The 23,962-nt window shown below is 35.0% G+C and overlaps 1 long non-coding RNA gene across 1 annotated transcript in view; it reads left to right on the top strand.

The window, feature by feature from the left end:
• LOC138833210 (uncharacterized) overlaps positions 1–23,962 on the top strand; it is a 126,212-nt gene that overhangs the window by 90,618 nt on the left and 11,632 nt on the right. Inside the window, exon 3 of the long non-coding RNA XR_011373847.1 lies at positions 12,414–12,467. This is a non-coding gene — a long non-coding RNA (uncharacterized lncRNA). The remainder of the gene's footprint in view (positions 1–12,413; positions 12,468–23,962) is intronic.

Below are 23,962 nucleotides of genomic sequence, written 5' to 3'. Positions count from 1 at the left end.
ACATTTATAAGGTACCATGTGATTATTTTGTTGCTTTGTATGTTCCTCCCCCATGGTATAACCATTATACTTGATGTTGGTATAATTTGGGGAGGAAAATGGAAAAAACAAAATGTTTAAATAGGGATACAGGTTGACTAATTACAACAATGAGATGTACAAGACACTATGCTGAAAAACAACCTTTACAATTTAGGTAGGGGGTGGGGGAAAGTATAGTTGAGGCAGTGGGAAGGAAGGGATGGTAGGGAAAAACAAAGGAAGAGGCAACAATGCTTGATAAGAAATGTACTCACTACTTTGCTCATGTAATTGTAACCTCTCTGTACGGTATTTTCACAATAAAAAAACATTAAAATATTCATGGATAAATAGGACTAAAGCAGTGACTATTTAAACCAAAAGACATCAGGAAAGGTAAACTAACTTACTTGCTGTATTTTGGCAAACTTACACAGTAGTATAACCACCAATGAAAAATCACCTACTCTGTGTTCTAATAGTCCTTTTGCAGTCCTTCTGGCCAGTTGCAGCCAGCAACTCACCCATTTTCTATCTTATAATTTTGTTTTTCCAAGAATTCCATATACATGAAAGCATACATCATGCAGTCATTGGTTGTGTCTATATTCTTTTTTTATTATGAAAATACCATATAGAAGGGTTTCAATTACACGGGCAAGATAATGAGTACATTTCTTATCAAGCATTGTTGCCTCCTCCTTTGTTTCCCTTCCCATCCCTGCCCATCTCCCACTGCCCCCCCCTTCCCCCCCAGGCCAAAGTTGTAAAGTTCGTTTTTCAACATTACGACTTGTAATCTCATTGTTGCAATGGGTCCACCTGTATCCCTATTTAAATGATTTGTTTTTTCCCTTCCCCTCCACAAATTATAACAACATCAAATACAGTGAAAGCAGGGGTTATACCGTGGGGGAGGAACATACAAAGCAACAAAGAAATCATCTTATAAATATGTTAGAAACAATCACATGAAAGAAAAAAAAATTGAATACTTATCTTGGGGTTTATTTCACCTAACATCAACTTATCTGGCCTTTTCTGTTTGTCTCAGACATATACTAGTTATTGCAAATAAGGGAAACCATGAGACCTATGTGTCTTTGGGCCTGGCTTATTTCACTTAATATAATTTTTTCCAAGTCTTTCCATTTCCTAACAAATGGGGCAATGTCATTCTTTCTGATGGAGGCATAGAATTCCATTGTGTATATATACCATATTTTCTTGATCTATTCTTCTACTGAGGGACATCTGTGTTGGTTCCATATCTTAGCTATGGTAAATAATGCTGCAATAAACATAGTTGTGCTGGTAGTTTTAGTATGGTCTTGTTTGTGATCATTTGGGTAAATGCCCAAAAGTGGGATTGCTGGGTCATAAGGGAGCTTTATGTGGAGTATTTGGTTATGTCTATATTCTTTTCACCTAGCATAATGCTTTGAATATCCATCCATATAGTTGCATGTATCAAAATTATCCTGTCACATGGGTAAAACATACTTTGTTTATTCATTTCTTCATTGAAGAGAATAAGTTGGTAAAAGTCATTTGGAAAATTTACTCTAGCCTGGTGCTAGTGGCTCACTTCTGTGAACTTGGCAGGAAGCTAAGACCTGAAGATTGCAATTAGGAGCCAACCCAGGCAGGAAAGTCGGTGAGTCTCTTATCTCTAAATGACTTCCACAGAACTGGAAGTGGAGCAGTATATGAGTGAACTGGAAAGCTGAGTTTTTTTTTTATTGTAATAGATGACTAATCAAAACTCATTCCTGTCAAAAATTCACTGGTTAAAAAAGCATATCCAGCTAAATATACACTGGAATGTACACTCGAGAATTCCACAAAACAGAATTTATCATAATTATTGGAAAAAATGTGCATTAAGCTATGAATTCCTGTAAGAGAGGGAGAGCCTATTTGATGTATCTAAACACAGCATATCACATCTCAGAGAACCTCACTCATCTTCCCTAAGGAAACTTGTCAGATTCTGAGATTCTATTGTAGAAAATACTCTATGGTGCTGTGTGTGATATGACAAAGATATTATACATGAAGTAAATATGACAAAAATGTTCTCAGTTGTTGAACAAAGGTGGGTGTATAGATACTTTTTATGATATTGTTCTGGATTTAAAAGTTTTTGTAATGAAAAATTCAGAACATCATCTTTTAAAAGCCACTAAAATTGGAGGAGGAAATTATCACACATGCATGAGTAAGCTGATGTGTATATTAGAAAAACTAGATTGCATACTTCATACCACCCTTAAATATGGAATGGGTATTTAAGTGAAAAAGTTTTAAATTTAATTTTATTGTCAAGAGGTTACAGTTCCATACTTAAGGCAGTGAGTACATTTCTTGTTTTTTTTTTTCTCCCACTTTTTTTCTCCTCATTTTTCTCCCACTTCACTTTCCCCACATGTTGTAGAGTTCATTTTCAACATATTGTTTTGTGAGTATCATTGTTACACTGGTTCCACCTTTGTCCTTTGTCTTATCTTTTTGTTGTTTCCCTTCCCTTCCCCAAATCAGATAAACATATATTCAAGACACAGGGTACCAAAATCAAATACAGTGACAACAGGGGATAAACCAAAGGAGAAAAACCTTAAGAAAAATGAAATAACTTCAAACAGTACATTTAAAATAACAAGAACAAAGAAAAACCTTTTGTTTCCATATCTTAGGGTTCATTTTGATTAGCATCATATTATATGGTCATATGTCCACAGCTATTTTCATATATCATATATATTTTCAATCAATGCATAAAAACACATATTATAAATGTTTGAGTCATAATGATATATTTATATACATGTACTTATTGAGCAGCATTTAAACCAGGATAAATATATTCATTTCTTTAAACTTCATCATTTCTTTATGGTGAAAACTTTCAAAATCTTTCTTCTTTTTGGGGTGTTGACTCAAAATGCCTTTGGTTTGCTATTGTGTGCAACTTCATTTCAAACTTTTTCATAATTGTCAATCAGACCACCATTTGAATATGACTGGAACAAAGCCCAAAATTTGGAGTGAAAGAGACTGGCAGAAGCTTCAAAATGCCAAAATCTCACTTAGCATACCACATAGAATTTAGAAACTCTAATGTCAAAATCAATGAAGATTTTTCTAAGCTAGCAATTAAAAAATAACCTTTTTGTCATGCCAATGCAAAAACATTTTTTAAATTTTGTTCTATGACATTGCAGCATTTCTGTCTTTTAAAGAAACAATCAGAATATGGAACCAAAATAATTGGAAAATACAATGTGTCAAGGAGTTAATTTATACACCATTTTATTTCCCCATATTTTGATATTTGTATTATTTGAGAACATTTGATTTTTTTTTCTGTCACCTGGGGTTTGAATTCAGGGCCTGGGCACTGGCCCTGAGCTTCTTTTGATCAAGGCTAGCAGTCTGCCACTTGAGCTACAGCTTCTCTTCTGGGTTTTCTTTTTTTAGTCGTTTTTATTGGAGATAAGAGACCCATGTAGTTTCCTGCCTGGGTTGGCTTTGACCTGTGATCCTCAGATCTCAGATTCCTGAGTAGCTAGGATTACAGATGTGAGTCACTAGTACCTAGTTAACATTTGAGTTTTATATTTTGCTAGATTAAAATAATATGCACTATATATATAATTTTGGTTCTATAAATTTTATGATCTTAAAGAGGATTACATAATCTAGACACCCAAATACCAGGAGTGGTCATTGGCTATTACTCTAGATATTAGGTAATATTAAAATAGATGAAATATTTTTTCAACTCTTCTCAAGTTGTCTCATTCTAGGATATACAACCCTAAAACTTATATAAGATAGTCAAGTATTGTAATAATTTAATGAAGAAACAGAGACTCAAAATTTATCAGCTTGTCCTAAGTCAAATAAGTAGGGAGTAATAACACATTAGTCGGAATTTGGGGCTTCTAGTTCCCAACATGATATTATTTTCATCATCCAACATAATTTAGTAAGTGAATTATGCCATAAAGTATGATGCCCAAAATATAGCATTAATGTGAAATTATTCTGTGAAGCTAATTCCACGATCCAACTCCAATTTAGGCATCACTTAGTATCCTCTAAGAACTCACAAGGGGCCTCTGACCATGTGATCCCTGACCACATGCATCTCACAGGAATAGCATTCTAGATTATACAGCAAAATGCGATAACAGTGTTATGGTACACATGGAAAACACTACAGGAGAGGAACGTAAACCATCTGCTGCACATTTTTGTGCCTCTACATATTCTATCATATCCTATCAGCTACAACAGAAAGATCCTATTTAAGTCTTCTCCTAATTTCTGAAGTAAAGGGAATTGGGAGTGTATTTAGTTCTGGATCTGTTGTTTTTAGGATTTTTTTCAAGAGGATGATAAATAGGATGTAAGTAGATAAAGAGATAAATTATTGTAAGCATTATTCCATAGTATTATTTAGTCTGAGAGGAGCGAAGATGCACAGTCTGAGAACTAAGAGAACCAATAATGTGAGTTCAAGTCCAAGTCTGAACTAGGAAGGGGAAAAAAGCCCAAGACCCAACTCAAAGTCCGTCAGACCAATGGTTCTTCTTGTTTGGCCTTTAATTCTATTCGGGCCTATAACTAGAGGGATAAGGCTCACATGGGGACCAGAGGGAATATATTTTACATAGTCTACCAATTTGAGTGTTTGTCTCACCCAGAAACATCCTCACAGGTACACCTAGCAATAATAACCAAATATCTGGGCACTGGTATCCCAGTCAAGTTAACAAAAGAGCTTAACAATTATACCTCTCTTCTATGCTTCTTTCTTTTTTTTCATTACTACCTTAGATTCAGGTTTCCCAGAAACATCTCTGGAGAATTTGTGAGAAAGTAATTTACTAAGAAATATCTTCAAGAAAAGTAGAGAAGCAGTCAATGTGACTGGAAAGGAAAGGAGGCCAAAGCCAGAATGCAAGGCTAAGCCATGTCCTGGGGAGATGAAGTTCTCCAGGTGGGGGGCACAGCACATAGGTTGCCCTTTCAGTGCTGGGAGCAGGGATGTTTTCCACCCACAGTCAGTGGTCAAGTATACAAATCTCCAGGTATTTCTTTACTCTGTGCAGATAGGAAATGTGGGACTGGCACATGGAGGAATTAACACAGATGTGGCTTTTGAAAGTGAAGTTTGTATTCACAGGCATTTCCAAAGGAACCCAAGGGAGGTGGGCAGCAGTGCAAGAATGGCAGGTGCAGTAATTGTCATCAGTCTCCTGCTAGTAATTGCAATCATCTCAATGTCCAGGATACTGCACTGGATCATGGACTGCCCATTTTCTAGATATGGTTATTATTCCATCACTGCAACAAATTTCTGATAATCACCATGATCTTCATGAGAAGACTAAGGTTGAGTTAAGTGGTTATGGGAATCCAGAGTCTGAAACAACCTCTGTACCTTAGATGTTGCATATGATTTATCCCTCGTCCTTTCTTATCACCCCAAGTTTTCTGGATAAATGTCATCACTTGTGATGTAAGTCAACTGGGTAGAATGCCAACTTTTTCCTTTGTGGTAAGAACAATGTCTTATTATAATCATGATGTCATGTAACTTGTTAAAATCCCAGGATATAACTCATCTGATATCGATGGAAAATCTATGAAAACTATGTGGTCAAACATCCATAATTTCTCCAAAGGTTCATGCTTTTATAACTATTCAAAACTAAATAAAATGTACAGTAGTTTGAGGCGATGGCTTTTTTCACACCCTGTTTTAATCTCAGAACTAAAAATTTTTGCTGACTATAAAAGAAGTCTTCAAATTGTAGTGCTACTATATTTTTAAATAGGAAGATGCAGCGTTTCCAAACTTAGCCATTTGCTGCTAAATGTAAAGAGCAAGTGGTGGAAAAATCTCATGTGTTAGCCATCAATGCTGAACTTCCCACATTAGTGAGTCATGTAGCTTCACCTCCTGAAGGCTCTCAGAGGGACAGCTGTGTTGTTTTAAACAAAAATAAATGTGTGTATACTGTACTATTCTAGAGTTAGTAATTACTTTGCATTTCCCATTAAATGTGCATACAATTGAAAATATAATTAGGAAGATTTAGGAAGCTAAATTTAGTTACAGCTAGATTTAGTTGTGACTTCATATGAAGTTACATGAAGTTTCTAGCTATTTTGCAAAAGAAATACTTCCAAACAATTTATCCTTCCTAGTAATAATTTTGGAAAGTGTCAGCAAAGAATAGTTCAACTCATCACAAATTTGCTTTACAATATCAGCTTATTTTTCTCCATGAATGATTATTTCATGTAGCACATAATTAATATCTCCAGTTGCTATATTTTATTTCAGAAAGAAAACTGAACAATTGAAAAAATGGTTTAAAATGACTGGCCAAATTAGAAGTTTCCAGTTACATATGTAGAGTGAATCCAAAAGTTTGATAGCTTTGCAGTTGCACAATATTGAGAATGCTAAAAAGTAACTCCAAGAATGTTTTCTTATTAATTTTCACCTTGTATTTTAACACAGTTGACTTCTTTTATTGTGGTGTCTAGCATTATTTTACATAGGAGTTTACACTTCAAGGAATGTTTTAGCATGTGTGGATATATTTTAAGTTACATTCTAATGATGCTAAGATGTATTCATGCAGTAATTATGAAAAAGACAGCTTGCGGCACCTAAATTACATGGTTCCAGCTGGCCCTCTTCTGATCACCCTCTCTTTTATTTATTAAGAGAAAGACAGAACTAAAAGAGTGTATTAACTTTGCTTGTGAGCTTTTTTTTTTAATTAGAAAACAGAGCAATGCTCATTTAAATGGTCAGTGCTAACAGAAGAGCGATCCATTTCAGTATTAGTGCCTTTAACTTTTTGGCATGATTCCATTTTTTCTGAGCACTGGTTATAGTACAATGATAACAAATACATGGAACTTCTGGCCCTTACACACTCATACACACACACACATACACTCAAATCCGCTACAGAGTTCTTGTATCCAGTGTCCAAACCCAGAAAGGAAGAAAATTATCCCAGTGCCAACTCTTCCTTCTAGGACGTCCAAGACGTCCAGAAGATCTTGGGCAACAAAGGAAAAGTTTCAAGAATCTCTGAGACTAAGAATTTTAAGGCTCACTTAGTAGCTAGAAAGCTGCAGCCCCAAAAAGGAAAAAGTGATGTGATGAAGAAAGAGATTCAGTTAAACTTCAGAATATGCTCAACTCCTGTCCCAGCTCAGTGCCGGTTTGTTTTCCTATGAAATCTTCATCTTCTGGGCACAGAACATCATAGTTTGGAAATATAAGTCCTTCATTTGGAGTTTCCAGTCTTCAGTTGAATGGAGCTGATGAACAAGTTTTGGTTTATTCCCAAAGTGGAGCCCATTCAGGACAAGGTCCACACTGCATGATCTGGATAAAGGCTCCAGAGCCATAGCAGTGCTGAAAGGACCTAGCACTGCTTTAGTAAAATGTCATATCTTCTCCATAACCGCATGGAAGAGAAGCGAGTTTTCAAACAGATCTGTATAAATGTGTGTGTGTGTGTCTGTGTGTGTGTGTGTGTGTGTGTGTGTGTGTGTGTGTGTGTGTGTGTGTGCTGTTTCTGGGGCTTGAACTCAGGGCCTAGGAGCTGTCCCTGAGCTTCTTTTCCACTCAAGACTAGATCTCTACCACTTGATTTATAGCTCCACTTCCAGTTTTTTTTTGGGTAGCACAGTGGAGATAAAAGTCTCAAAGACTTTCCTGCTGAGGCTGAGGCTGGCTTTGAACTCCATCCTCAAATCTCATCCTTCTGAATAGCTAGGATTACAGGTGTGAACCACTAATAGCTGGCTGAATTGTTTTATATGAAAAGAAACAAATCAAGCCAAATGGAAAAAAAAAACACCAGAAAGCTATGAGGTTTTATTCACACCTTAATAATAACCATTTTTACTGAATTTATTTTACCTGAGTTTTAAGCACAATGAATTTATTTTTAAAGTATTTTTACCTTTAAAAATAAGGATAAAGATTTCAAAATATCTTTGGTTGTAAATGTTTGGGCAGAAAAACTGTAATGAGTAAAAAAGGTAAGACAGGTAAAACATGGCAAAACAGATGTATTCAATTTCATGCCAGAACAAATAAAAAATCAGAAACTCACTTTTCAATCTAGGTGATGGGCAATCAATGCAGATTTTATGGCCTGAAAGAAAAACATGCAAAATAAGACATTCTTATAAAAACAAAAACTGTTGGAATCTCCTTTCTTAATGCAATCTAGTTCAATTACTAAAACAGAAATCTCTTCCTTGTTGGGAGGTTGCATGCAATATTCAAACCTTTACATTAGATCAGAACCACCTGATCCTGTGGATCAAATGGAAAAATTAAGAAGATTTTCATAAAGAAGAAAAAAAATATCTTTCTAGGTAGAAATATAAAGCTTGTTTGAAAAATGTACATTAGGAAACAACTACATACAAAGCCCTATGTTAGAATACCAGGAGGGTGAGCAAAATGTAAATGAAAATAAAACAGCGTACCTGAGAGAAGGCAGCCTTCCATTATAACAGAGTTAAAATGATAGTCTCTGACTTGTGTGGATGCTTGTAGGTCTTTAAAAAATTTGATACCTACCTCAAAAGGGGAAATTAGTGTGATATAATCGAATTTGGGGCTATTTTAGGGATTGCAATTATTCTCATTTATAAATATCATTATTAAATAAGAAGGGAAGTTGTAAGTTAGAGTATATTAGGCTTCCAGATAATCTGCAGACTGGTTACAAAGATTCCCAAATCCTTTAAAATCGTATGCAATGCATGTTTGTTTATATTTGTTGAAGGGTTACATAGCTTCCAAAGGGTCTCATGAGAGGCCATGACTTCTCAAACATTAAGAAATGGTGTTGGAGAAAACAGTATAAAAAATATAAAAAATGAGCTCTGCAAGCAAGGGAAACTTTGCAAATGCCAAAGTATAAAACAAAGTAAATGTTGTATGCATTATGTCTTCAAACAAATGTGATTCAACTCTAGTAAATAGATTCCTTTTAGATGACTACTTCAGATGTTCAAGCTATTTACAGACACTGTCTTAACAATCTCAACAGGTTAAAAAATCATGGGAACTAACCACTACTTATTCTATAATATTGTCAAGTACTCAAGAAAGAGCCGGGTAGAGAAAGAAATGAAACTAAATATGGGGCTCAATTTGATGGTCAAGGGACTTTGGCATGAATAAAAAGGGATTAGGTCAAGTGCCTGATCGTGGGTTGTAAAGTACATCACTGAATTAAATTAAGTCCAATTCACCAATATTAATGAGTACTTAATGTGTATGAAAGGCTGTGGTATGATGAGAAAAAGATGTGGAAGCTAAAATTGATCATGTTATAATTTGTCTTGTAGAAATCCATGAATAACTTGCCAAGCCAAGGAAATTATGATTGCAATGTTGTTATTTTCTCACTGATAAAATGATATTAGTATATATCAAGCGTAGTTCAGTGGGTTTCCTTTATATTGAGTTAACTACACTAGAAATACAATACCTCAAATTCCTTGCAAGCCTACCTTCAGGTTTATGTGGAATGTAAGAATCATAATACAAGAGGATTAGGGGCATGCATGAAGTAAAAGCCATGTTGTTTTATGTCTGAATGTCAGTTCAGGCATAACTCTGTTGGTAGTTGACACATTCTTTGTGGCTGGTCATCTGCTGGCTTACCTTGTGGCTCCTGCCAATATTTTGAATCATGAAGCAAGGTTCATGCTGAGCTCTGTAATAAAGACCACCAGCTTTTCCAATGCTAGTTTATTAAATCTTATTTTTTTTAAAAAAGGCATTTTTAAGTAGTCTGATTCTCTCCTGGGCTAAAGGAATAATAATAAATAACAAATCCTTTCAATATGAAATAATAGATTCATTATAATAATGCAAATAGAATTAGAGCTTAGTTTTAGCAGTGAAAAGAGAGAAAGGATAAAACTATTCTGTATTCTTTTTATTTTTCAAAGATAACTTGGTCGGACAGTGACTTTGTTTACAGATTAAGAAAAGACATCTTAAATATAATTGATGTAAAACTACAAAGTATGACTTATGGAAAGAGATGATTGTTCTATATCTAGTGGAAAAGAAAACTCTTCCCTACTTTTGCAAATGTTGCAAAGAGTTGTCAGATACCACATTAGTTTATTATAAGAAGGATTAAGAAGAATCCATTGACCCTTCTAAGAGTCATTAGGTCCTAAAAGAAATATGTACTACTACAATTAACTATCAAGTACCAACTAAGACTGAATTAAGGAGGATTTATCAGAACGTAGACATTTTAAACAAAATCGAAGAATAGAAATCTCACTTTCTCCTTTCTCACTATCTCCTCTTTCTATCTACCCCTCTCCCCCTTCCATCTCTTGATCCTTCAAAATACATATGGTGTCGATTCCTTGCATGGCCTTCCAGTCAGTGCTTCTGACTAGCTAAGCTACTATACCTTGACTAAATTATTATAAATATTGATAGTAACAACTCAGCCAATGAGTTGATTACGAGATGAACAGTTTCTACCTTTGAAATGATCAACTGTAAACAATGCACGGAGCCCAAAATGTATTGCTGAGGAAAAGTTGGTGGACTTTTCAAAGTAAAGCATCTGTGCTAGGCAGACATCCTGAGATGTTCTCCACTGGACAATTTTTCTTCATTACACAGAGGCAAATAATTGGATTCTGTTGCTGTTCTTTATTTTTTTATCATTTTTATTGTCTTTAAGTAGTAATACAAAGGGATTTCAATTAAACATGTCAGTTTATGAGTATAACACCTCTTAACCAGTGTTACCCCTTCATTTGTTCCCCCATCTCTTCTGACTTTACCCATGCCCTCAATTTTTCCAGTTCCATTTTCGTATTCATTTTCGCATACACATACACACACACACACGGACACACACACACACACACACACACACACACACACACACACACACACACACACATTATATTATGACTGCATTCTCGCACCCTTCCTCTGTTCATTTGTCTACTTTTCCCCTTGATCTTACTCCCCAGATACTTCACATTTCAGCTTCCTGGTATTTGTTAATTGTTAGTTTTCTTAAACAAGTTATGCCATTCTTAAGCAGAGAATCATATATTCTTGATGTACTGGTGATATGAAAAGAACAGCTTACTAATTTAGATATGAAGACCATTTAGACCATTTTTCTAGTGGTAAGTACTATGTAAATATTAGAAGAGGCTATTATAAGTTTTTTAATATTTTTGTTGTCTTGGAAGTCTAAAAAATATATGTAGCTCTAGATAATAGTCCTCTAATTAGGCAGAAATGAGAGCAGAAATGAGAGGTTCAGATCCCCACTCTCAAGATAGAGTTTGAACATCTATCTGGGATTTTATGCTTTATCTTGTCCTTTTGAGGTTCTGCTTTTGCTCTGAATGATAGGAAGAAGTTATAGTCCCTGAGTATTCATGCAAATATTCATTTTAAAAATTGAGCTATAAATAATATAAATAGTATATTTCTGAGAAGTATGACATTTATCATAATGGAATGAAATAATCATTTATAAAAGCACAATGAAATTGTACAATGCTGTAGTAGCAGGGGCTTTAGGGACTATTTGGAGACTAAATAGTCTAGTCAAACCCTTTTAATTTCCAGATTATGAAGTAGAAGGTTAGTGGATCAGGAAACTCTCTAAGAATTAGTTTGTATTTGAGCCAGCACTGGGCTTTGTAATATCAATACAGAGAAAATAGGAAAATAGAAAATAATTGGTTGTTAGCTATAGCAGCTGTATTCGTGTAACATGTCACTTAACCTTTCTGTATTTCTATGTCTTAATGCAAGCAACAAATACAAATAGTCTACTAAGCATAGAACATTTTTCCTATTCCTAGGATAGGAGAATGGGAATGATGGGAAAAGAGACAGGAATGGCATACAGGTGCCAGATTTTAAAGGTACTTTCGTGAAATACTAAGGCAGATAGGCTTTATCCTTTTTTCATATGTTGAGTGTTATTAAAGGATTCTGAATAAGGGAGGAATATGATTAGGCCAAGATGCTAAAGATAAAATCTGTCTATAGTTGGATACTAGCTGGAGAAAGGACTGATATGGGCTCAGGAAACAGGAGTAATTAGATCAGAGATAGTAGTCTAAGCAAAAGCCATGACAGTCGTAATGTACAGAAAAGGATGGTTTGGAGAAGTTGTTCAAAAGTAAATAGATGGAGGCTTAGAAACCTGCCCAAGTTGATAAAGATTGCTAGTGAGAGTGATCTTTGGAGGAAGGGAAGAGGAGGTATTCTAGTCATTGAAACTTTATTATGTATCAGAATTCTTTTCTTTTTTCAGTTGTGGGTCTTGAACTCTGGGCCTGAGCTCTATCCCTGAGCTCTTCAACTCAAGGTGAGTGCTCTACCACTTGAACCACAGTGCCACTTCCTATGTCTCAGATTCTTATCTTGAAAGAAATCAAGTAACTTTAGGAACTCCGTATAAGTTTCCTTTTAAATTTTATATAACTTTTATAATAATATAAAGCAGATGATATACTGAGATAGAAGTTTATAATATGATTGGCTATTTAATAGGGAATCATTTAATACTGAACCTTTATATTTCCTTTTTATTTGCCTAACAGTCGGGAATTAACAAAGTATTAAATATTTTTTATTGATGGGGAAATTATTATAAAGTGAATATAATTTACATATATTTGAAAATAGATTTTATTCATTTATTTATTTTGTGTGTGTGTGTGTGTGTGTGTGTGTGTGTGTGTGTGTGTGTGTGTGTGTGTGTATGTCTGTGTGTGGTGTGTGTATTCCAGTTCTGGGGCTTGAACTCAGGGCCAAATCTAGAATTTATTATTCACTTTAAAACAATAATGTAATTGTTAAAGATTATTAACTTTGTCAATGAAGTTATGTATGTTAAGCAACCAAGTGTTTTGAGAGTATATGTGTAATAAAAGAAGCTTAAAAATTGTTTCTATTGGACTTTTGCTAATAATAATGAGAATGATATTCTAAATTGATAAGTTTTATGACTCGTACACTAAAACAAACAGGTTTTAGTTCCCTGTGGAAATGAGAACCATGCTTTATGAGGAAATTCTATAGGATGCTTTGAGTTCTAACACACCATGACTTGATAGACTAGGGCATATGAATATCAAGTTCCTAACTCCAGAGAGCAAATGTCACAAGATAGAATTGACGAGTACTTGACTTAAACTAATTCCTTGAATATCTAGCCATGGCTTTTATGTCATCTATGATTGTGGAGTCTCAGCATTTAGAAACATGAGCTCTGAGTAGAAATGTTGAGAACCACCTGTCTGCATGGCAGGATTCCAAGAATCTCATGGCCAAATTTATGCTTTCCACTAGCAGGAAGTGGAGATGGCCACTTTTTACTTGCCAGTCTCAGAAGCATTTTGCAGAAAAGCATTGTAAAACAACTGACTTTCAGGGTCATATAATACAGTGTACTTTGTGCACATATCTTAGAAACAAGTGTTATGATCTAAGGGGAATTAAGAAAGGCAGACACAATATATAATTTCTAACATCTCTTTCAGTCATTTGATTTTGGAGCCTAATGAAGTATGAATTTGTTAATGTTGAGGGAAGCCAGTAATGAAGCAAATTGGGATTATTCAATTTAGCCCCATTAAGTAACATAAGAATAATGTATTTCATTTAATTGGTAGGGCTTTTCCTAGTCCCTAAAGTTTTAACAATTTTTTAAAAAATCACACAGAGAAATCATATAATGATTGTATGAGAGTATTTGTTACTATTCAGTAGTAGCAAGCTGTATTATTCAAATACAAGTTCAAGACTTAAATATGGGAGGAAAAGACTTTCTTCCCAAACCAACTTTATCATAAGGCTTACTTGAGTCCTTTCAAAAATACAGATGAAAACAATACCTACTTCCACTGGATCACAAGTGGGGCAAGGTCTGTAGAGTTGGAAAGGGGTTTTGTTTGTTGTTTGTTTTTTGTTTTGTTTTACAAGTGTGCTAGATGCTTCTTAGAACTGTGCAAGTTTTAAACAAAGGACTAAACTGATTCTTTAAAACATTTTGGAGAGACTTTGCCCTTGAAAAATCATTCCTCCCATATTCTTATTTCATTACCTTTCAGAATCACTGAACAATCTATGTGTTCTCCATCAAAACATTGTTATCAGCATTAGGCCTTTTTCCTCCTGCTCTCTGGGAGCTCTGATGGCCTATGTGACCACATTCCAGATCACGGCCCACAGAGCTCTCTGCTGCTTTACAGTACACTAGCCTGTTTTCAAGCATGCTTTTCCTAACAACTCTGTGGTTTCTGCTTCCTGCAGACCTTCTGTTTTATCTTTAATAAAATGCAGTAAATTCTGATTTCATACACTTCATATATTGAGATAACCTGTCGTTTTTTTCCCTTTAATAGTTATAAAATATAAATTATTATTCTAGGTAATGAAGCAGTCTGCACATTTTCTTTTTATGTAATACTTGAGACTATGCTATTAACTTGGCTTTTGATTCATTCTGGGACTTGTGCACATTTTGTAGAGTTTTTAAAGTTATATTATTTTAATGTGACACTTAAAACTCATCGTCAGAACTTCTATTTAAGATAAGTACCAAATCAATGTGACATTGCTAAGGTTCATTTACCAACACACTCTAAAAATGGTAAAGTTCCATTATTCTGATACTTAGATGCAAAAATATTACTTTGAAGAAGCAATTTTTTGTTAAAGTTCTACTTTTATTCTTAATATTCAGCTGTGCAATGATAAGACTTAAATTTTTACAAATGTCCATACAATGTCTTACAAGATAGTGCCAGGATAGTAAGATCTAACTCATATTTGTAACCAGTAGATGTAGATATAGATATGCTCCATTTTCTTTTTTATTGTGCTGATTGTTAATGAGTATGAAGTATTTCATTTTTACCTACTTTTATACAGTATTAAGAAGTGCATGTAAACAATCATCCAAATTTTTCTTACCACGTGATACAGCAATAGTTAGTATAAACTCTCAAAGTATAATTTCCCCAATTTTATTTGCTAAATACATCAAATCTGCATCCAGATGACAGCTTTTCAAATGGAAAATATTTAGAAGTTGGCATATCTTCTAGCATGTAAATACAGCACACTCTTATAAAAGGTAGTCCAGCCAGAAGTTGGACTCTCTATAATAGCTCAGCAAAAAATCTCTCAAGCAGTCCCTTTCTGAAAGAGACCACAACAATTTACAAAAGGGCAAGGACAACAGGATCTGTTGTTTAACCCACACTTCCATAATGAGATTATTGTTTTCAGAAGAGTAAATTCCTGTTAAATACTGAATCTTTTAATCTACTCTATTTGTAAAGCTCAAATCATATAATTTTGTGATATTAGTGCAATATGACTTGGAAAATTTCAATATTTCTTTTCAGAAGCTACCAAAGGTCTTCATCAGGCATAAAAGCAGGGGAACATGACAGCTGCAGGGCTATTCTCCTTCCTGAAGATATGAGAACTTTTTTATATAATTCCAGTCTATTTGGTGGAATGGCATAGTCTTTCTCTTTAGTATTATGGGATCAATTTTATAATACCAACTGAAAACAGAAGATAACATTATAGATATAGAAAGAGTGAGACACTGGGGGATAAATGTTCCATTATATCTTGTTGAATTGGTCTTTCCCTAGAGTCAAACTGTTTTGTTACCTAACAAAGCTCTTTCTATTGAGGAGCACAAGAATGTCCTAAAACTTGGTTTGAATATCAGCTCCATTTCCCACTTCTTCTCTGACGGTAAAATATAAACATTTCAACATATATGCTAATGACATACAAAGTAGTTTTATGTATGTCTGTGTTTGTGGACAGTATGTATTTTTCAATTTACTTGAAATTTCTCCACTTAATGCAGCAGAATAAAAAGAGCTACATTGTTCAGAAAAAATGAAAATTATGCATTTGATTACTACCAGTAATAAGCACTTTGAGAAGTATATATTGCAACATTGTGAGGGATTTGTTCTTTACAACATGTCTTGACTGCCAGTGAAATGTGATCATAGGGAAGTCATTATTCAAATTTGGGTGTTCAGCAGATGATTTTGAACCAAAAGCCAACTTACCTTTTGGAAACATGAAGTATAAAAATGTAATTAGTAACCAGGAAAAACTTGTAGTACTTGGATAAAACACTGGGACCTTCTTTGATAGGCAGCTACTCTGATCTTGGAATCACATCCCTAGCCATTTTTTGCTGTAATTTATGTTTCATAGGGTCTAATGCTATCTCCCAGCCTGGCCTTAGACTGTGATCTTCCTCCCTCCTTATCCCAGTAGATGAAATTACAGGCACGTGCCATACATACATATACACATTTATGTATGTATATACATAATTCCATTTAATCTCCATATTATCATCAAGGTAGACATTACCACCATGCCCCTCTTGTAGAGAAGGAAACAGCAATTCTCAAAAGCTAAATCATTTACTCAAATCATACAGCTAGTAAATGATGGATTTGAAAACTGAACCTAATGGTGATTGTTGTCAGTAAATATTCTAGTTGCTTTACATACTGATTCTGTATCTCCTGTCTAAGTTAATATAATCATTTTCCATTTAGGCTCTTCACTACATCTAGTACATTTATCTGTGAAAACTTATTGCCTATTATGGTACTTTTCTAGATGCTGAAGTTATGAAGATAAGTAAGATGGTCTCAGCATGTTTTCTTATTGTTGTAAAGCTCTCAATTCAAAGGAAGATAGACAAGTAAATTGCTAAATTATAATACAGTAAATATCACATAAGCGGTTCAATAAGAACCTGGAGTGTGACTATTTATGAAGGATCAGCTCATCTATATTCAACAGTACAGTACATATTGTATTTAGATTTAAAATTATAAATATTAAAACTAAGCTATTTGCACATAGGATGTATGACAAAGAAAATATTTTCTTTAATTTTGATTGAAAAGGATATAGACAAATAATGAATCCACCAGACCTAGTGGAGAATCCTGGGCCTTGGGTCTCAATTACTATTCTCATTTTTATAAAAAAGGAAGAGTTCCATTACAGAAAGGGGATGAATGAGAGAGGATAGGAAGGCAGGTGAAGTATGCAGAAGGACACTGTGCTTTTCTTTGGTTGTGCCATGGAAAAATTACTTTTCTAATCATGAAGAATAATCATGGACTCTTTTACAGTACTTCCTGAAGGCAGCTATTTGTAGTCCTACCATTTTTCTAAATCTGTATTAATAAATGATAAATGCTGAAAATGTCTGCTTTTTCTGACAACTTATCAGAAACACCTCCAGAAAGAGAAAGTCAAAGGTCTCCAGCTTCACTGTGTTTTGGACATTAAAACAACATAAAACAATTAAGGGTCATTTCCTTCCTTAAAGAATCCTGTGAGTCACGGGAATAAAATTAGAACTCAACACCAAAAGCCACCAAAGAAAGTCCGGCATCACATGGAGGCTGAACAACACACTGCTGAATCATGAGTGGGTCATGGAAGAGATTAGAAAGGAAATTAAAATGTTCATGCTATTCAACAAAAATGAACACACAAACTATCAGCTCCTCTGGGACACAGCAAAGGCAGTACTCAGAGGCAAGTTTATAGCTCTGAGCTCCTACATCAACAAATTGGAGAGATCTGAAACTAACAATTTAATGACACATCTAAACCTCCCTGAAAAAGAGCAGCAAGATAAACCCCAATCCAGTAGACGGAAAGAAATAATCAAAATTAAATCAGAATTAAATGAATTAGAATCCAAAAAAACTATAGAAAGAATCAACAAAACAAAGAGTTGGTTCTTCGAAAAACTTAACAAAATTGATAGACCCTTAGCAAATCTTATCAGAAAAAGAAGAGAACACACTCAAATTAATAAACTCAGAGATGAGAATGGAAACATCACCACGGAAACAACCAAGATTCAGAACATTATAAGGGAATACTTCTCAAAACTTTATGCTAATAAGTTTGAGAACTTGACAGAAATGGACCTTTTCCTAGCAAATATTGACATGCCAAAACTAAACCAAGATGAGTTAAACTATCTTAACAGGCCCATATCAAGCACTGAAATAGAAACAGCAATAAGAGACCTCCCAGCTAAGAAAAGTCCAGGACCAGATGGTTTTACAGCGGAATTTTACAAGGCCTTCAAAGCAGAGCTCACACCAATACTCCTCCAACTCTTCAATGAAATTGAAAGAGAAAGCTCACTACCGAACACATTCTATGAAGCCATCATAACCCTCATCCCAAAACCAGGCAGGGACTCATCAAAGAAAGAGAACTATAGACCCATTTCTTTGATGAATATAGATGCAAAACTTCTCAACAAAATTTTGGCCAATCGACTTCAACAATTCATCCAAAAAAATCATACACCATGATCAAACAGGATTCATTTCAGGGATGCAAAGCTGGTTCAATATATGCAAATGAATTAATATTATTCATCTCATCGACAGGAGCAAGAATAAGAACCACATGGTTATCTCAATGGATGCAGAAAAAGCATTCGACAAGATCCAACACCCCTTCATGATGAAGGTTTTGGAAAAATTAGGAATCCATGGAACATTCCTCAATACAATAAAGGCTGTATATGACAAACCTACAGCCAGCATTATACTCAATGGTGAAAAACTAAAGCCATTTCCTCTTAACTCAGGAACAAGACAAGGATGCCCACTCTCTCCACTTCTGTTCAATCTAGTATTAGAATGCCTAGCTACAGCAATAAGACAAGATGCAGACATAAAGGGGATCCAAATAGGGAAAGAAGAAATAAAATTCTCCCTCTTTGCAGATGACATGATCTTGTATTTAAAGAATCCCATAGACTCCACTCCCAAATTACTCAAGCTGATTCAAAACTTTGGCAAAGTAGCAGGTTATAAAATTAACCCCCCAAAATCAATGGCTTTTCTGTATGCCAACAATGAGAAAAGTGTGGCTGAAATTAGGAAAGCAACTCCATTTGTAATAGCCCCACAAAAAATAAAATACCTAGGAATTAACTTAACTAAAGAAGTGAAGGACCTCTATGATGAAAACTTTAAAATCTTGAAAAAGGAAATCAACACAGAACCAAAAAAATGGCAAAGCCTCCCATGCTCCTGGATTGGAAAGATTAACATCGTGAAAATAGCAATACTTCACAAGGCTATCTACAAATTCAACGCAATACTTATCAAAATTCCAACCTCATTCTTCAAGGAAATAGAAGAGGCAATCCAAAAATTCATATGGAACAATAAAAGACCCCGAATAGCAAAAACGCTCCTCAACGGAAAGAACACTGCTGGAGGAATATCAATACCAAATTTCAAACTCTACTATAAAGCCATAGTAATCAAAACAGCTTGGTATTGGCATAAGAACAGACCTCAGGACCAATGGAATAGAATTGAAAACCCAGAAATGAACCTACAGACCTATAGCCATCTAATCTTCGATAAGGAAGCTAAAACAATAGAATGGAAGAAAGACAGCCTCTTCAGTAAATGGTGCTGGCAAAATTGGTTAACTACATGTAGAAAACTAAAGCTAGATCCTTATATATCACCCTGCACCAGAATCAACTCCAAATGGATCAAAGACCTTGAACTCAAAGCAGACACTCTGAAAACATTACAGGATGGAATAGGAGAAACCCTAGGTCTCCTTGGCTCAGGCCCAAATTTTTTGAATAGAGACCCGGAAACACAACAAATCAAAGAAAGGTTGGACAAATGGGATTGCATAAAGTTGCAGAGCTTCTGCAGGGCAAATGACATAGCTAGTAAGATCAATAGAAAGCCCACGGATTGGGAGAAGATCTTTACTAGCCATACAACGGACAAGGGTCTCATATCTAAAATATATTTGGAACTCAAAAAATTAAACCCCCCAACAACAAATCCTCAAAGAAACAACTGCCCAATAAATAAGTGGGCGAAAGACTTAAAGAGAAACTTCTCTGAAGAAGAAAGAAGGATGGCCAATAGACACATGAAGAAATGTTCAACATCCCTAGCCATAAAAGAAATGCAAATCAAAACAACATTGAGATATCACCTCACCCCAGTTAGAACGGCAAAAATCAAGAACTCTAACAAAAACAGATGCTGGAGGGGATGTGGACAGAAAGGAACCTTACTTCATTGTTGGTGGGAATGTAAACTTGTTCAACCACTTTGGAAAGCAGTATGGAGGTTCCTCAAAAGACTTCACATAGAACTCCCCTATGACCCAGCAATCCCACTTTTGGGCATTTACCCAAATGTTTACAAACAAGACCACACTAAAGCTAACTGCACAACTATGTTTATTGCTGAATTATTTACCATAGCTAAGATATGGAACCAACCCAGATGCCCCTCAGTAGATGAATGGATCAAGAAAATGTGGTATATATACACAATGGAATTCTATGCCTCCATCAGAAAGAATGACATTGCTCCATTTGTTAGGAAATGGAAAAACTTGGGAAAAATTATATTAAGTGAAGTAAGCCAGGCCCAAAGAAACATAGGTCCCATGGTTTCCCTTATTTGCAATATCTAGTATATGTATGAGTCAAGCAGAAAAGGTCAGATAATGTGATGTCAGGAAAATGAACCCTTAGATATGTATTTTAATGTTTTTTTCTTTCATCCATGTGTTTCTAACGCATTTATAAGATTATCTCTTTGTTGCTTTGTATGTCCCTCCCCCACATTATAACCCCTGCTTTCACTATATTTGATGTCAGTATAACTTGTGGAGGAGATGGGGAAAAACCAGTTGTTTAAGGATACAGATGGACCTGTTGCAACAATGAGAAGTACAAGTTGTCATGTCCAAAACGAGCTTTACAATGTCGGTGCGGGGGGGGGGGGGGGAGGGGGAAGTGGGGGAAGGAGAAGGATTGGGATTGGAGGGGAGGGGGGAGGCTGGGAAGGGATGTGAAGGGTAAACCAAAGGAGGAGGCTGCAATCCTTGGTAAGAAATGTACGCATTATCCTGCCCATGTAATTGTAACCCCTCTGTACAGTATATTCACAAATAAAATAAAATTAAATTAAAAAAAAAGAATCCTGTGAGTGCATATAGTTTGGCTTTCCCTTAGATCCAGTTAAGTTCTTTGTAGTCCTGTGGATCATCATAAAACATCCTATGTCATGCACACTCTACCCACATTGTATCTTTTATGGTTTGTTACCTCAGAAAAAAATAATATTTGCTTATCATAGGCACATTTGAAGTCATAGAACTTGATATTGCAGCTGAGTAGGAGGAACAAGTAGCTTTCTCTCAGGGAATGTCACAATACAACCCATATGTAAATATGGTCGCCAATAAGGGACAAAACTAGTTTATATATTGCATATTATGCAATCATTCAAATCTCTTGAACTTCCTTTCTATTTTACCCAGAGTAGGAAACTGATGGTATGTAACAACTATTATGATAACAATGATCTCAGAAAATAGTTTGAGAATTATAGGTAATGAGATGTCAGGTCTGATATCATTTTGTGAAATAGTGGATTCATGTCACATTTGCCATCATGAGAGAGGCATGTTCTTTTTCTTTGGTAAAGTTCACTGCAGAGTTTAAAGATAGCAAATGTCCTTTATGACAGATAGAAAGATGCAAAGAATAGAGATAAAGATGCTGTGGTTGCTGATCTTTTACCTTCACTTGAAAGTCTTAATCTTTAAAGATTAGAAACAAAGCAAAAATTTAGATTAGTTATTTCCTCTTGTTGATTGTTGCAAAAAAAAACTGGAGGAGATGATTAATGAGTGATAGTGGAGCATCAATAATTTCCTGGGCAATGCTTGGGTTTTCAAAATTTCAGTTGCATTACTTGGTGATGTGGGATGACCTGTGCGAAAAATTGAGTGAATACATGACGGGATGTGTGGTTAGGAGGACTGAGCTTTGTGCCACAGGCTTGTTTGTGTGGCATAGAGTGAAACCAGCTGGCTCTCTCTGCCCAAGTAGTTATGCCTGTGGTAATTTAAGGAAACCACACTGTGTAACTAAAGGTTATTCGAAGGGTTTAGAAAGCAAGATTCATTTATAGCCTTGTTAGCATTACACGGTTGTTCAAACACCCAATGCTATTATTGCACACATTTTCAATATTTCAGTGTTTCAGTACAGCATTACCTCTCAATAACTGGTTTAATGATATAAGAAATGGTTCTCTTATGCTTTTTTCTCTTCTTATTTTACATTGTCTTCTGGAGTTATCTTTCACACATTTGTGGCATCAATGATTGCTTGTGTTCTAAGAATTTTAACTCCTTATCATATGAATAAGTCTGCTTACTGGATATCCTAACTTGGATATCCTGAAAATATCAAATACATCCCCAAACTATGTTTTCATTCTCCTTCCCACTTCTCAGCTCTAAACCCTCCTCAAAATCTGCTTTCACTCCTCATCTCAACAAATTGCATCAATATCTACCAATGAAGCCAAGCATGAAGCCTAAATATCACCCTTCATTCTCTCTTTCCTGTATCTAATGGACAATCAAGACATGTTAATTTGAGATCACTCATGTCCCCAAATTTATACTTCTTTCCAATCTCAATATCATTGCAACAGTTTGAAGCCTCACTCAAATTCTTCTAGATCACTTCAATAGTTTTCTTCTCTTTTCTTTTTTTTGTGGTAATGGGAATTGAATTCAAGGCATTATGATTGCTAGGCAAATGTTCTACTACTTGAAACATGCTTCCAGTACTAATAAATTTTTTAATTTTGAAAATACTTTATCTATTATCTATTATTTTCAAAATTGTTCATATAGTGAGGCAGTTGTTACTCTGCAGTTATAGCATAATATGAAGAAAATTTTCATCTTATACCTTGGTGATAAACTTCAGTTTGTCATTGGTTTTAGTGTTGAATGGCTGATGGAGGCATTAAAACAACCCCACCTTTGCTTATGTCCAAACGTCTTTATATACCACCCACCAGTGCTGCCACATTTAACTGTGAGTGAGTGTCTGGATTTTCTAAAATATGCCATTTGAAAACTTTAATTTTGTTTGGAATGCTACTCTCATATTATATAGTTTTGATATAAAGCTACAGAACCATTTTGATTTGTGGAAGGAATGTTAGCCCAGTAGATGAATAGGCAGGGCAGGCATTGTGTGTGTTTGTGTGTGTGTGTGTGTGTGTGTGTGTGTGTGTGTGTGTGTGTGTGTGCGTGTGTGTGTGTGTGTGTGTGTGTGTGTGTGCGCGTGCGTGTGTGTGTTTTGAAGAACAAGTTGAGTCAATGTCAAACAATTCCTAAGGTATATCTCTTGTTGGGTAAGAAAGAAATGATGCCACAGGTATTTTGAGCATAGAATTTATATCCCAATCTAAAAATACATCACTTTTCTAAATATGACTTTTCTTTTGTATACTGAAAAAATGTGTTCACATACAACCCCAAATAGCATGACCATCATTTAATCATATCTGCTGTTTGACACCTTGTACTGAGCTGTATGTCCAGATTTTCAGTTTATCTTTTTTGAGTTAATATGCTTTTATTAGAATATAGAATGTGATAGTATTTAGGAGTGATATCGAGTTGATTTAGTTATGTTTTCCACTCCAGATAACACTAAACCTAAAGTTGGCTGAAAGTGAGAAGATTGATTATGTTCAGCATATAGTTCTTTGGTACCTTTGTTAATCTGACCATAAGAAAAGAAAAGGGCTATAGCTTGTGGAGCATGAGCCATATAACATTATGTACTTTCAAAATAAGTTGAACCTTTGATAACAATCAATGACCTAAAATGAATAACCACTTCAATGAGTTACATTGTGTGGTTTATAATAAAAACAATATGGATGTGTT

This window comes from Dipodomys merriami, unplaced genomic scaffold (genome assembly GCF_024711535.1).
Source record: "Dipodomys merriami isolate MVZ:Mamm:240054 unplaced genomic scaffold, mDipMer1.0.p SCAF_1, whole genome shotgun sequence".
In the NCBI taxonomy this organism is placed as follows: Eukaryota; Metazoa; Chordata; class Mammalia; order Rodentia; family Heteromyidae; genus Dipodomys; species Dipodomys merriami.
The sequence above is the reverse complement of the archived record's forward strand: the minus strand, read 5'-3'. Positions and strand labels throughout refer to the sequence as shown.